Source organism: Sitophilus oryzae, unplaced genomic scaffold, assembly GCF_002938485.1.
Source record: "Sitophilus oryzae breed Bouriz unplaced genomic scaffold, Soryzae_2.0 scaffold_1440_pilon_pilon, whole genome shotgun sequence".
Classification (NCBI taxonomy): Eukaryota; Metazoa; Arthropoda; class Insecta; order Coleoptera; family Curculionidae; genus Sitophilus; species Sitophilus oryzae.
The window spans coordinates 1,900,826-1,913,786 of record NW_022146105.1 but is presented as its reverse complement, the minus strand read 5'-3'; the positions used below and the strand labels follow the sequence as shown (position 1 = coordinate 1,913,786).

The 12,961-nt window shown below is 31.9% G+C and overlaps 1 protein-coding gene across 1 annotated transcript in view; it reads right to left on the bottom strand.

Moving 5' to 3' along the window:
* The window catches only part of LOC115876734 (neurogenic locus protein delta), an 89,318-nt gene that overhangs the window by 57,347 nt on the left and 19,010 nt on the right, over positions 1 to 12,961 (bottom strand). The gene's annotated exons all lie outside the window — the stretch shown is intronic.

Genomic DNA, 12,961 nt, shown 5'->3' with positions numbered 1-12,961 from the left:
AAACAATTTTCGGAAATTCGATATGACTGTTGCAAAAATGCTAAAAATTCGTTTTATAGCACCGGCGGTCGGCGCAGTATGATCTTTTCTAAAAGAATTGACGGGCAATAAAGGGAAAAACCAAACAGATCCTTCGGCCATATGGCGGGAACGATATTTTCGGAAAAAACTTCAATAAAACATGTGACGCCAGCGCAGCAGAGCTGAGCAGAAAGTCTTCGGAAAGGTGGTAGATCGTTTGAAATATGGCATAGGTAAAATACAATAATAAAGGGACAGTAATCAAGTGATTTTTACCTATTTGAGGGAAGGTATCGAGCCTGAAGACCATCTGCGTAACAGATGCAGTTCTGATTTGAATCCTCGACTTGCCAGTTGGTCCGTTATTTCTTTTTGCCTTGCTTGCACCACGAGGAACAACCCTTTACTTTATCTGCATTTTACGAAATCATGACCAAGGGCAGATGGCTGCTTGCTGCCGCCGATCTAAGCCACCATCGTTTGCCGTTTTTAAGAGATACCATGTGTTTTTATCAGCTGCGGCCTATTCTTTTACTTATATGTTTGCCTCTTCACTCGTTTTTTTTCTCATTATCATTATTATATCTGCTTCTATCATGATTTATGTTTTTATTCGACTTCCATCTATTCAATACCGACCCTTATACACTAATATTTTATGAATATCTAAGTAAATTAAACACCAGTACTTACAGTCCATTTTTTTATTTAAATAATTACATCGATTACTACTATTTGTAACAAAATTAGAACTATAGCGAATTAGAAAAAATAGATGCAATAAATTTTATTTATAATTAGAAACTTGGTTCATTTTTAGTTTTAGTTTACAGTTTTTTACAACTACTTCATCAATTTTATTATATATACAGGGTGAGTCTTAAATAAATGCAGATATTTTCAGGGGTAATATATTTTGACTCCAAACACGTCTATGAGGTTTTTTTCGCGAAAAACAAATTTTGAAAATTTGGAATTTTTTAAGTAAAATATCTCCATTAGTTTTGATTTATATGAAAAACGGTAAAGAGAAAATATGTTTCTTTTATCGAGATCTACCAGCCCTGAAAATATTTGCACATATTTAAGACACCCTGTATATTTAATGGCGTATTAACAAAAATAATGTCAAATTTAACGTGCGTGTGGTATATTTTTGAAATAATTGCTTTGAAAATAATTAACTGACTATGTAATAATAAACTACTAATAACAGTGAGAGTCATTTGACATTTGACAGTGTGGAATATTATTGATATTAAGTAATAACATTTGAGTAAAAACCCTATAATTTGTTTATAATGAATGTTCTATCCATAAAATGGTTCTATCCCTAAAAATAAAAAAGTAATAGCCTGTTAAAAGTGAGATAAAATAAAATACTAGCACTATGCTATCAACTGATGCTATTGAATAGAGTATAGGATCTAGATCTAGAAAGTGTAAATATTGAATTTTCAAAAAATATAATAATAACTTTATTAACTTTTCAGTAATACCTACATAAAATTAACAATTTCTTTAATGCAAGGCACCTTGATTTATAAATGATTTTAATATTAAATAATTGAATATGTGAATAAATAAAAATTAAATATGTGAAGAAGAAGAAAAAAACAATATAAATATATGTATAATATAAGAAAAGTCATAAAACATATATCTATTAAATAAAAAGGGATCTAATTTTTAATAAATAATAAACAAAATTATTTCCTATTAGTATCTTCACAAATCTTTCATTTCTAGATGAACTAAAATTAGTCGGCGTTATTTTCAGGGACAATATATAAAAAAAGTAAACCGAAAATCTGTTATTTTAACGCTCCCTTAATGATTCTGTTCTCTATTCTCCTGACGCCCTACATTATTTTTAGCAGTGTCTGTAGAGACATGAGTGCTTTTTTAAAGGGCACTCGATAAAACACTAATCTGTCCCAGGCCGATAACAACTAATTAAAACCGATGATGTTTTCGTTCGGCTCTCTGTTATTTCTAGAAAAGTTTTTTTTCTCGAGCAGGCATCTGTAGGGCCGAAGGTTCTCAGGGTAGAGGATTACTAGTTCGGGGGATGATGTTTGTTCTTGAAGATTGCGGGTGGGTTTTACCTGCACTCCGTGCAATAAATGCACAGGTAATATAGGTGTACCTACAGCATCTGCCCGTGTTTCCCACAGACTGGTGGCCGACATGTGTTTTGCAGATTTCGGCCAAAAGGCAGGTGAACAATTTCCATTTTCACAATCGCAAGGGACCGAAAATTGTCGCGTGAGATTAAGCTTTAATTACTGCTCTTGCCGTCCAACTAACTAAAGTCATCTGTCTATGATATTCTTCCTTATTATCGTAACTATACAGGGTGTAAGTGCGATAATACTTTAAGAGATGATTCTTTGTCAAAAATAACTAAACTTACAAGGTTAGAATTTGTTTTTATTTTTTTATTATAAATTATAATTTTATAGGAGTATTTAGGGTGTATTATACCGGGTGCGTCTCAAAAGTGGCTCACCCCCTAAAACTTTTTTATATATTCAGTTAAAAAAACGAGATTTGATATGTTAGTATATGACATTAATTAGGACTGATTGACATATTCGATTGTTTTCGGTCACAGTATGATATGTCACTTTCTATCGAATAAGTAAAAAAATTCCGAGGGTGCCATTTAAAAATCAAAAGTTGTAGTCATTTCCGGTAAAACAGGAAGTGGCCAAAAATAATTGAATACGCCAATCAATCGTAATTTATGTCATATACTAACATACCAAATCTCTGAAAAAATAAAAAAGTTATAGGGGTGAGCCACTTTTGAGACGCACCCGGTATAGGGTAGTTATAGGAGTATTACAGGGTGTACCAGGCTGAGTGTGCATCAGAAGTTTCTATCAATTAACAATATTTTCAATATGGCGGCACTTAAATGGAACTTGACAGGAACTTTCTTATCTTAAATGGGTACTCCCATTTTTTATTAGACACATAAGTTCTCTGTAAAACACTCTATACCTAACGTTAACCGTTTTTTGAGAAAAAAATAAACATTTTTGGGGAAAAACTGCCAGTCACACAAAAATTATATAGCCCAAATGTCAAATTTACTGATTACCACAGGCACTGTGACAAGTGAGTTGAGCGATTCAAATAGAAACCGACTTTTTTATATCACTAGTGAAAAAGATTTTTAATTCGTTACTTTTTAATTATACACCTTTATTTTTTTAAATAAAAAGACAAGATTTGGTATGTTAGTCTATGACATATATTAGAATTGATTGACGTATATAAATGGTTTTGGTCACTTCCTGTTTTACCGGAAATTACTACAACTTTTGATTTTTGAATGGCATCCTCGGTGTATTTCTACTTTATTTGATAGAAAATGGCACTCTGAATAGACGTGACATCATATGTCAACTCTTGACATTTTCGTTTAAAATAAAATCGTATTTTAAATTTCAATCTGGAGTGCCATGGCTGTGTTAAAAACACTAATTTATAATCAAGGAGCCTTGGAAAAATAGTTCTGATCGTCTAATGTTTTTCGTGTCTTGTTCTGGCCGGTTAAAAGATGCCCAAATCTTATTTCTAATCGTATCTCATTTTTTTCAAATGGAACAAGGGTGGCTCATTAGCATATTTGGAAAATGCATTTTTTTACGAATAATTTAATACCACACACTTGGTATTTCGAGTCAAATTGTCGTTATGAATCACATGTTGCAATTTCAAATAAACCATAATATTCGAAAATGTCAAAAATTGACATATGATATGTAATTCTATTCAGAGTGTCATTTTCTATCGAATAAAGTAACAAAATAGAGAGGGCGCCATTACAGCAGGGTGCCATTTAAAAAAAAACTTGTAGTGATTTCCGGTGAAACAGGAAGTGACCGAAAACAATTGAATACATCAATCAATCTTAATTTATGTCATATACTGACATACCAAATCTCGATTTTTTATCTGAAAAAATAAAAAAGTTATAGGGGGTGAGCCACTTTTGAGACGCACCCGGTATTATTCACAAAATAATGTAATTTTACAAAATTGTTGCTCTGTATAATAATAATCGTTATATACAGTACAGTTCATATTTATGAACTGTATAAATATGTATGTATGGCACTCTAGATTGAAATTTAAAATACGATTTTATTTTAAACGAAAATGTCAAGAGTTGACATATGATGTCACGTCTATTCAGAGTGCCATTTTCTATCAAATAAAGTAGAAATACACCGAGGATGCATTCATTGACATAAATTAGGATTGACTGACGTATTCAATTATTTTTGGCCACTTCCTGTTTTACCGGAAATGACTACAACTTTTGATTTTTAAATGGCACCCTCGGAATTTTTTTACTTATTCCATAGAAAGTGACATTGTGACATATCATACTGTGACCGAAAACAATCGAATATGTCAATCAGTCCTAATTAATGTCATATACTAACATATCAAATCTCGTTTTTTTAACTGAATAAATAAAAAAGTTTTAGGGGGTGAGCCACTTTTGAGACGCACCCGGTATTATTCACAAAATAATGTAATTTTACAAAATTGTTGCTCTGTATAATAATAATCGTTATATACAGTACAGTTCATATTTATGAACTTTGTGTCTAATATTTAATAGTGTAGATGTATCAGCAAGGCCAAATTTGTGACTGTTTTATAGCATCATCTCCTGTTTAATAGTAATTAAATGTCACTGGAAAGTGTTAAATATCAGCGTGGTATTTGAACGTTGGTCAGTGTAAAATTCCTATTTTCATGTAAAACATACGTTCGAATTCACATTTATTTAATCTCTCCCATAAACCTTGTAGTTTATCAAAATTATTACATTTATCCCTATCAAACTAGTCGCATAAATTTAAAATTAATAATCGTATAAACATATTAACTTATGATAAATGGAGATTAATTTTATTAGGTATTTTATTCGAGCATAATTTTAATCAACGTCAAAGGATCGGCTTTTGATCTGCGTAACGCGCATGAAACGTTTGTTATTAATCAAAAAAATGCAGACAAGGGCAATATAAACGGTTTATTTTATTTGGCAAAAGTCAAAAAGATGAAAAAAAATGTCTGTCCGGTGATTTGGATCATTTGTCGTTCAATTTCAACAGCAGAAAAATATGTCAGCACTTGTGAAAGGGGGCCAATGATATACACTGCCTTTTTTTCAAGCTCCAGTGTCGGTGTTTTGGTAAATATGTCTCTCGTCGAATCTATGACTATTTAAAGACCCAGACACTGTGTTGCCAAATGTGAAAAAACACATGTCGGCACTTTTTTCCACACAGTGATACATGTAGTCTTCATTATTTTCTTTTACAGCCTATCAGACGTTTAACCAAAATTGTTATTGTCTTCTAAACTTTTTAACACCTAATACTTGAATTTCAACAATTAAATATTACGAATAGGGAAATATGAAATACCGGGTTCGTCTCAAAAGTGGCTCACCCCCTATAACTTTTTTATTTTTTCATATAAAAAAATGAGATTTGGTATGTTAGTATATGACATAAATTAGGATTGATTGACATATACAATTGTTTTCGTTCACTTTCTGTTTCACCGGAAATGACTACAACTTTTGATTTTAAATGGCACCCTCGATATTTTCTTACTTTATTCGATAGAAAATATCACTCTGAATCGAATGACATATCATATGTAAACTTTTGACATATTCGCTTAAAAACAAATTGTACTTTAAATTTCAATCTAGAGTGCCATGACTATGTTAAAAACACTAATTTTTAATCAAGGACTCTTGGAAAAATAGACTTGATCGTTTAATGTTTTTAGTATCTTGTCCTGGTCGGTTCAAAGATGATTTTTTCAAATGGAACGAGGGTGGCTCATTAGCACATTTGGAAAAAGCATTTTTTTACGAATAATTTGATACCACACACTTGGTATTTCGAGTCAAATTTTCGTTATGAACCGCATGTTATAATTTCAAGTAAACCATATGCGAAAATGTTAAAAGTTGACATATGATATGTCATTCTATTCAGAGTGTCATTTTCTATCGAATAAAGTAAAAAAATACCGAGGGAGCCATTTAAAAAATTAAAGTTGTAGTCATTTTCGGGTGAAACCGGAAGTGACCGAAAACAATTAAATATGTCAATCAATTCTAATTTATGTCATATACTAACATACCGAATCTCGTTGTTTTATCTGAAAAAATAAAAAAGTTATAGGGGTGAGCCACTTTTGAGACGCACCCGGTATAGAAATTCGTTCTCAAGCCTCAATTATCTTTTTTTTACAATAATCTACCCACAGTGGCACATAATGAAATTAAAATAAATAAAAGAAAAGCGAATTTCTGACATCAAGATTACCAGAATGTCTTGTCAAGTGTGCCATTGTTTAAAAAAAAGAAGTTCATAACTATAAAAAATTACATGACATACTTAGTTCTATTATTCGCCCAACAATGGGTGAAAATATATAATTTTTTTTTGTTGATTTCTTTTGAAATAAATGTTAACATATACAAAGATGTTTTAGTTCTTAAATAAAATGTCTATTGTTTGTTTATTTGCGTTTGAAAATGAAAGTCTCGGAATTCTTTATAAAAGTTATTATTAGATCTACTACTTAGCAGGTAAAGCAAATATTTTAAGCAAACCTACGGTTTTTCAATGAATAAACCGACTAGACTATTCATTAAAATTTTTGGTAGTCAAAAAAATAAGGAGCTCAATAGCACGTGTTATAACAACTCCAGAAGTTTTAATACAGTATCTTATTACATTTACATGTATTCTCTTATGTGGTGCTTATTGTAAAAAAATGTTGATTTGAGACATGTGTCGAACAAATGTCACTTTATACGCAGACACACTTTTCAACTCGTAACCACTAAGTGTGGTTTTTTTCTCAAAGGATTAACAAAAAAGCTTGTTTTATTGTCTATATATCATACTATTCGTATATAGGCTACATCTGTTGCCATTCAATGTGTTCACAAAGATATGATACTCTAATGTGTTATAGAGCAATGTTTGATATTATTTATATTATAAAATAAATTGTATAATAATACATTACAGGAAAAATTAAAAACTAAATTTTGTACCTATATTTTCAATTAATTGCAATTGTGCCTTAATACCCGTAACTGTGTTGCATATATGATGTATAATAGTATTAGGATACGTTAAGGCATTTGCATAATAATTTGTCAGACAATTCATGTTGGATATGTAAAGCCAAGTTAATCCTAGCGTTGGCAGCATTATCGGTATCAAAAATGTAATTCCATTTCCAAACGTAATTCTCTAAAACGGTCACAGTTCAATAAATGTACAGGGAATTCGTGACTTACAAATAACAAATCTAAAGAGCTTTTGGCTGGGGATAGCGCTACGTGTGCCTCATCTGCCTTTATGCCTATCGGTGATATCTCCAAATTTTCTGTCCTAACATGACGGAGATTTATACCCCGATATACCAATGGAAATCGTCAAATTTTACATATAATTCGATTATTGACAAAAACTAAGGAGGTTACGGTTCTATCTAGAGAGTTATATGGTCTTATTAAAGTTTTAACGACATACTAAAACTGTTTTATAGTTTTTTGTTTCATTGCTACCTAAAATTAGATTAACATAGGAAATAAAACTGCTAAAATTACTTAAAATGTTTTATTATACTATCATTACTACCTGTTTCGGGATATCTGAAATTTTATCTATTAAACCCTTAAGGCAGGCGGCCACTGCGAGCGTAAGCACTGTTCATTAAAATGTTGTATCCTATGTTATAGGGCTTGTTTCTCTCTACAATTTCCTGTCTCACAATGTACCGTTTGTGTCCGGGAATGGTCCATAGTTTCATAGTTGTCGATTTTCGAAAGAAATCAGTACATGTATATTATTTTGTATATTTTTCATTTTATTGATTTTATGCAAAGCACTGTTCATTAAAATGTTGGATCCTATGTTATAGAGCTTGTTTTTCTCTACAATTTCCTGTCTTACAGCACTTTATGCAAAGCACTGTTCATTAAAATGTTGGATCCTATTTATAGGGCTTGTTTCTCTCTACAATTTCCTTACAATATCCTGTCTTACAGCGTACCGTTTGTATCCGGGAAGGGTCCATAGTTTCATAGTTGTCGATTTTCGAAAGATATCAGTAGATGAGTATTATTTCGTATATTTTTCATTTTATTGATTTTATGCAAAGCACTGTTCATTAAAATGTTGGATCCTATGTTATAGGGCTTGTTTTTCTCTACAATTTCCTGTCTTACAGCGTACCGTTTGTGTCCGGGAAGGGTCCATAGTTTCATAGTTGTCGATTTTCGAAAGATATCAGTACATGTATATTATTTCGTATATTTTTCATTTTATTGATTTTATGCAAAGCACTGTTCATTAAAATGTTGGATCCTATGTTATAGGGCTTGTTTCTCTCTACAATTTCCTGTCTCACAATGTACCGTTTGTGTCCGGGAATGGTCCATAGTTTCATAGTTGTCGATTTTCGAAAGAAATCAGTACATGTATATTATTTCGTATATTTTTCATTTTATTGATTTTATGCAAAGCACTGTTCATTAAAATGTTGTATCCTATGTTATAGGGCTTGTTTCTCTCCACAATTTCCTGTTTCACAATGTACCGTTTGTATCCGGGAAGGGTTCATAGTTTCATAGTTGTCGATTTTCGAAAGAAATCAGTACATGTATATTATTTTGTATATTTTTCATTTTATTGATTTTATGCAAAGCACTGTTCATTAAAATGTTGGATCCTATTTATAGGGCTTGTTTCTCTCTACAATTTCCTTACAATATCCTGTCTTACAGCGTACCGTTTGTGTCCGGGAAGGGTCCATAGTTTCATAGTTGTCGATTTTCGAAAGATATCAGTACATGTATAGTATTTCGTATATTTTTCATTTTATTGATTTTATGCAAAGCACTGTTCATTAAAATGTTGGATCCTATGTTATAAGGCTTATTTTTCTCTACAATTTCCTGTCTCACAATGTACCGTTTGTGTCCGGGAAGGGTCCATAGTTTCATAGTTGTCGATTTTCGAAAGAAATCAGTACATGTATATTATTTCGTATATTTTTCATTTTATTGATTTTATGCAAAGCACTGTTCATTAAAATGTTGTATCCTATGTTATAGGGCTTGTTTTTCTCTACAATTTCCTGTCTCACAATGTACCGTTTGTGTCCGGGAAGGGTTCATAGTTTCATAGTTGTTGATTTTCGAATGAAATCAGTACATGTATATTATTTCGTATATTTTTCATTTTATTGATTTTATGCAAAGCACTGTTCATTAAAATGTTGGATCCTATGTTGTAGGGCTTGTTTCTCTCTACAATTTCCTGTCTCACAATGTACCGTTTGTGTCCGGGAAGGGTTCATAGTTGTCGATTTTCGAAAGAAATCAGTACATGTATATTATTTCGTATATTTTTCATTTTATTGATTTTATGCAAAGCACTGTTTAAGCTAAGAGTATAAAAACAAACGGTAACTAAACGAAAATAAGTTTCAGCGGCCACTAGGAACGATTTTCGCTCAGTAGGCAGCTAATTTAGTTACGTTTTCGTATTGTATTTCTGCTATCATAGAACTAATCGCTGCGAAAAATTCGCTGGAACCTGTCACGAACTAAAACGAGCGAAACTAAACTACGATTTGAATCTTCGTTCATATATTTTCGTTTAGTTTCGCTCAAGTGGCCGCCTGCCTTTACATCTGTATTATTTTCCTTAATTCTTTTTTGTCTTTTAATTTCGATTCTTTATTTTCAAATCGATTTTTTTAACACACTTTTTTTATAAAAAAATATTTTTCCTTATTTAAGAAACACCCTCTATAGGTTTAGGAAATAAAACATGTTTTGTTAAGAAATAAAAACAGATAAAGCTAACAAAATGTGTAAAAAGCTTACACATTTAATTCAGATTAATAAAATTATTTTTTTTGTAATTTTCCTTGAAGAAAAATGAATCGAGGACACATAATTATAAAAATTACAGTAGTTATCCAAAGAAATGCCCTTTTAGTGCGTGTGTACGGCAATTGTGAAGCACACACGGAGAGATCATTCTATAAAAACCCGCAAAGACGAGTGACACCCACCAGTAATGTTTTGTTTGTTTTCTATTTCATATTTTTTTATGTTCGCTTACTCCACAGCACATGTTATAATGAACTTGAAATCCGCCGAGCTATTAATATTTTTATAACTATTGTGGTCTGGTTCTAACATTCTAGCCTATTAATAGACAACCTTTAGTAATACTTATTTATGAAAATGAAAAAGTTCGATACTTTTCTAATATTTTAATAAATAATAATTACAGGGGTTCCTCGCCCCTTGAAAACAAACTTTTTATTGCATAATCTATGCAGGATAATTCTTAAATCAGTGCAAATATTTTAGGGGTGCTATGGCTCGAGCTGCTCTTGTTTTTAAATACGAAATTATTTAATATATTTATCGAAAAATGTCAAAGAGGTGGAAAGATACAAGACCCCTAACACAAACAGAACTAGAAACAGTGTCTTTGGAACTGTACTCAATTGAGAGCGATGACGAAAGACAAGGAAATTGAAGAAAAGGATAGATTATTTTAAATCACAATCTAAAAAGAAAGGGGATAAACCTTATAACAAGAAAGGAATTTATGATAAAACTTGATGGGGAACTTACAAGTGTCCCAACTTTAGAACGCTCACTTAAATTTCTGATCAGTGAAATTTTAGAAACTCCTCTGCAGGCAGATTTACAGGAACCCCCAACACAAACGCACTACTTCTACTTGTTATATGTATCCATCAAAAAAACAAAGAATGGCGCCACTTTATTGCAACCGAGCATTTTTTTTAGATATTTTGTTTGTTAACAAAATATCGTAAAATTTACGAATGGTTAGTATTTGCGGCATTTCATTATATGGTTAGTATTCTAGGAATAATTATCATGTTTTTTACCAAAACCTATTCCTAGAAGGCAGTTCTTGTACTAGGGTTTCTTCTTTTCTCTGTAAACAGAAATTCTTTTTTTTAAGAAAAAGATAAGGGGTAGGAATGTAAAGAAATGTTTTTCGTTTATTTTACAATATTGTCTTTTATTTTTTCATAAACTTGACCGTCTAGACGTAATATTCAGTAGCTGTCGTTAAACAAAACGAAATTCCTATATTTTTTTCTATCTATTTCCGGACACTTTAAAAAACCTAGACCTTGAAATAATGCGGGGTAGGAATGTGAAGTTTTTCGTTTAACGAACGACACCTTTATCTAGATATTTTTATGAGGGGTGGCGGGCATTTTTGACACGAGTTTAGCGAGGCTGCCAGCTTTGCATAACTAAAAAGTCAGCTGTCCTTAGATTAAAAACGAAGAAAGATAAGAGCGCCCAAAAAAGTCACCCCTAATTCTTAAAATATATCGCCCAGCGACAGCCTTTCCTTTCCACCCTGATGGTACTTCTTTTTTGCCCTCGATCGATGTTACTCGTCATAATAAGGTAGCTCGCGTTCGACACACAGCCGCGACAAAAAAAGTATCAGGATGATGAAAAAATCATCCTCGGAGATGGTAGAAATGCACACCGAAAGAAATATACCTTTTTTCTTCACAAGTATGCTTAGTAGATAGTAAGTAAGTAGCAGTAACGTACAAGATTTATTGTACATGAAGTGTAGCTGTTAATATTCGGGGTTGGAGAATGTAGAATGAGTAAGAGTTAATCATTACGACCTTAAAGATCTATTATTGTGTGTGTGCCTCCTTTCCTTGAGTCATCACACAGTCCATAACCCATCATACCCCTGTTGTAGAGGGGACAGGGTATTTGTATCCGTGGGGTGGATGCTGGAGGATCTGTCTCCATTTTATTATTTTTACACCTCTTTAACTTGATCTCTCCTTAGACCTGATACCGGTGATGTCCCGTATCTATAATAGAGGATATGTCCCTCTTTCTCTATTGCCTCCTTCGATTTGAGGTCAATTCCTATTGTGAGGACCTGACCATGACCTTCTTCCCTCGAGTTGATGATGTTCCCTCAAGTTGCTCAGCAGGTAGGTATTAGATAGTAATATTCGAGATTAGGAGAAAACAAAAAATAATAACAAATTTACAAACAAAAAATATTTAGAATTCAAGAGAAGGCCCAATGAAATATCTAAATAATTAATATTTTAATTCTCACTTATTTTGTATATCATTTTTCTGTGCACTTGCATATTCTATATTAGTATTTTAGTCCATATATATGTATAAAAGATGGATAACCAAATGAAAAAAGAACTGTGGGGTAGTTAAACTGAATGTTTGTTACAGAAACATATATAAATATTATACACTCTCCTGCACGAAAAACCTGCATCTTAAAATTTTGTTGTAGATTTGCAATTTTGATGATTTTTTAAGCAATTTGTAGCTAAATTATTTGATTTTTTAGTATATCTTTCTAAATTAAAAATGAAAGATGTTGATATTTTGGGGAAACACCCTGAGGAATATCTTAAAAAACCAGGGAACTTAAAAATCATTTTATATCTACATACATCTCTTCTCGATAGTTTGTTTTTTGGTTTATCTCAATAATTACAGTTGAGGGTTGGAACCTTTGCAAAATAAAAACACTAAATCACCACACTACACCAAAACACTTTTACTTTTACACTGGACTGGACGCGCGTTTCGCTAACCATGTTAGCATCATCAGCAGATGATTATAAACTGTTGAGTTTGGTTGGTTTGTTTATAAACTCAACAGTTTATAATCATCTGCTGATGATGCTAACATGGTTAGCGAAACGCGCGTCCAGGGTAAAAGTAAAAGTGTTTTGGTGTATTGTGGTGATTTAGAGTTTTTATTTTGCTGTTATCTCAATAACTTTATTTTTATTG